The 3525-nt window shown below is 40.5% G+C and overlaps 1 protein-coding gene across 1 annotated transcript in view; it reads left to right on the top strand.

The window, feature by feature from the left end:
- LOC138981321 (amiloride-sensitive sodium channel subunit gamma-like) overlaps window positions 1–3525 on the top strand; it is a 58989-nt gene that overhangs the window by 43550 nt on the left and 11914 nt on the right. The window lies entirely within an intron of this gene.

Genomic DNA, 3525 nt, shown 5'->3' with positions numbered 1-3525 from the left:
AGCACTGTTGCTACTTCTTCCTGTTCCAATTTTCTTTTTTTTATAGAAAATGCGCATCCGCAGATCGTTTTTTCAAGAGTTTTATTTTCTTCTTCCTGTTCCAGTTAATTTGAGAAAGCGTAGATTCAGTCGGCAGAAAGTGCAATTTTGTAGCCTTCCAGCCCTGAAGTTGCTTTTGAGTGTTCGAAGAAAGAGTGTAAAGGTTTTAAGGATTACATCGGGCACACAAACACGCGATTTTCCTTTTTTTTACCCTTTGATTTGAACACGTGCGCAGATCGTTTTTGCGAGTGTATTTGTACTTCTTCCTCTTCCGCTTTGCACTTCTTCCTCTTCCCCTTTCCTTCTTTGTTCCATGTAAACGTCGGAACTGTTAACTGGTGTATCTGCTTCATATACCTTTAGACTAGTAGACATAACCAAGCTAAGAAAATGTCACTCTCGCGGAAAATCGGAAGTCCCAAAAACAGGGAGACAAAATACTTTCACCTTGTGCAGTTAGGCAGTTCGAACGTGTCTTTTGCGTTGTTTTTGGTGTTGAAAACTGACCTACGATTTAGGAGCAGACATCGGCCTCAAGGTGCACCGCAATTTTGAAGAATTCGTAGCCTTTTCTTATTGAATATTTTTTCTGCAAAAAATATTCAGGATCATCAAGACTTTAAAAAAAAAGGTGCGCCCTGTTAAAAATATAATTTCTTGGTGGTTCGTTCGTTACTTTTACCTTCCTGATCACTTATATTAGCACCAAAGTGGGCAAAAGACTCAAAAAATGCAGATGAAACACATCAACCTCGCGACTTTGGAGCCATTTTGAGCGATCTCAGTCACTATCTATTTTTCGATCAAATGTGTACGTAAACTCATGACGTCAAAAGGTGTTCGAGTTTATTTTCGCAACAATTTTCATCAAGTGGATTTACAAACAATGAAACCACTGTTATCCAAAAAAATGTCTTAATTCGCAGAATAACAATGGGTTCTTTCATACGTTAGATCGGGGAAGTCATTATCTAGCATCATACAGAATTGTTCATAAACCCACAAATACACTAAAGTCTTTTTTCAAAAACTTTAGTCTGTTTCAATGACTTTCAGCAATTTTTCAACATTATAAATCGAGAATACAAGACACTTTGAAAGGAATTGGGTGCACAACACAGTTTCCCTGATCACGAATCATTGTGTAAAACTTTCTTTACAACCTTCTCACATATAGTGTACGTATTTTTCTAGCAATAGGCGTGTCCCTTGTTTTGAACGAACACTGTCTTCGTGGTGCATTCTTTTAAAAAAAAAAAAAAAAAAAAATACACAGCGGCGATAATTTCTCTTTATTTGAATGAATTTCAACTTCAAAAAGATTGTTTATTTTCTTCTCTTCTCTTCTCTTCTCTCCCCTTCTCTTCTCTTCTCTTCTCTTCTCTTCTCTTCTCTTCTCTTCTCTTCTCTTCTCTTCTCTTCTCTTCTCTTCTCTTCTCTTCTCTTCTCTTCTCTTCCTCTCCTCTCCTCTTCTCTTCTCTTCTCTTGTCTTCTCTTCTCACCTCTCCTCTCCTCTCCTCTTCTCTTCTCTTCTCTTCTCTTCTCTTCTCTTCTCTTCTCTTCTCTTCTCTTCTTTTCTCTTCTCTTCTCTTCTCTTCTCTGTCTTCTCTTCTCTTCTCTTCTCTTCTCTTCTCTTCTCTTCTCTTCTCTTCTCTTCTCTTATCTTCTCTTCTCTTCTCTTTTCTTATCTTTTCTTCTCTCTTCTCTTTTCTCTTCTCTTCTCTTGTCTTCTCTTCTTTTCTCTTCTCTTCTCTTTTCTCCTCTCTTCTCTTCTCTCCTCTTCTCTTCTTTTCTCTTCTCTTCTCTCCCCTGCTCTTCTCTTCTCTTCTCTCCTCTTCTCTTCTCTTCTCTTCTCTCCTCTCCTCTCCTCTCCTCTCCTCTCCTCTCTCTCCTCTCCTCTCCTCTCCTCTCCTCTCCTCTCCTCTCCTCTCCTCTCCTATTCTCTTCTCTTCTCTTCTCTTCTCTTCTCTTGTCTTCTCTTCTCTCCCCTTCTCTCCCCTTCTCTTCTCTTCTCTCCCCTTCTCTTCTCTTCTCTTCTCTTCTCTTCTCTTCTCTCCTCTTCTCTTGTCTTCTCTTCTCTCCTCTTCTCTTCTCTTCTCTTCTCTTCTCTTGTCTTCTCTTCTCTTCTCTTCTCTTCTCTCCTCTTCTCTCCTCTTCTCTTCTCTTCTCTTCTCTTCTCTCCTCTCCTCTTCTCTTCTCTTCTCTTCTCTTCTCTTCTCTTCTCTTCTCTTCTCTTCTCTTCTCTTCTCTTCTCTTCTCTTCTCTCCCCTTCTCTTCTCTTCTCTTCTCTTCTCTTCTCTTCTCTTCTCTTCTCTTCTCTCATCTTATCTTTCCTCTTCTCTTCTCTCATTTTCTCTCGTCTTGTCTTGTCTTGTCTTTTCTTCTCTCCTCTTCTCTTGTCTTCTCTTCTCTTCTCTTCTCTTCTCTTCTCTTCTCTTCTCTTCTCTTCTCTTCTCTTCTCTTCTCTTCTCTTCTCTCCTCTTCTCTTGCCTTCTCTTCTCTCCTCTTCTCTTCTCTTCTCTTCTCTTCTCTTCTCTTCTCTTCTCTTCTCTTCTCTTCTCTTGTCTCCTCTCCTCTCCTCTTCTCTTCTCTCCTCTTCTCTTCTCTTCTCTTCTCTTCTCTTCTCTTCTCTTCTCTTCTCTTCTCTCTCTTCTCTTCTCTTCTCTTCTCTTCTCTTCTCTTCCCTCCTCTTCTCTTCTCTTGTCTTCTCTTCTCTCCTCTCCTCTTCTCTTCTCTTCTCTTCTCTTCTCTTCTCTTCTCTTCTCTTCTCTTCTCTTCTCTTCTCTTCTCTTCTCTTCTCTTCTCTTCTCTTCTCTTCTCTTCTCTTCTCTTCTCTTCTCTTCTCTTCTCTTCTCTTCTCTTCTCTTCTCTTTCTTCTCTTTCTTCTCTTTTCTTCTCTCTTCTCTTTTCTCTTCTCTTCTCTTCTCTTCTCTTCTTTTCTCTTCTCTTCTCAACTTATCATGTGATGTTTATGCAGAGAGAGATCATTCGGCTGGAGCCGCCGCACGGAACATGCGACTACAGGGGTAGCACAACAGATCTGTACACGAAGAACTACAACACCACGTACAGCAAGCTGTCGTGCCTCAAGTCCTGCTACCAGACCATCGTCAACCGCTACTGCAACTGTTCCTGGCCCATGTATTACATCTCCGACACAACCAATGTTTGCAACTTGACTGATCACACCGTTGGTGAATAGTGGTTATTTCTTTGTAGGTTGCTTGTTGCATTATTTCTTTGCCATTCCGTCTACATTGCAACTGTTCTTTAGCCATGTTTTACACCTTGGACAGAAACGATATTTGTAATATGACAGAAGATGGCGTTGGTAAGTAGTGGTTATTGCTTTTTAGGTCGTCTGTGTCATTATTTATTTGCCATTTCGTCTTCATTGCAACGTTCTGTTCCTTGGCCATGTATTACATCTCGGACAGAACCAATGTTTGCATCATGACAGAAGACGGCGTTAGTATAGTGAGT

The sequence above is a fragment of the Littorina saxatilis genome, linkage group LG1, assembly GCF_037325665.1.
Source record: "Littorina saxatilis isolate snail1 linkage group LG1, US_GU_Lsax_2.0, whole genome shotgun sequence".
Taxonomy (NCBI): Eukaryota; Metazoa; Mollusca; class Gastropoda; order Littorinimorpha; family Littorinidae; genus Littorina; species Littorina saxatilis.
The sequence above is the reverse complement of the archived record's forward strand: the minus strand, read 5'-3'. Positions and strand labels throughout refer to the sequence as shown.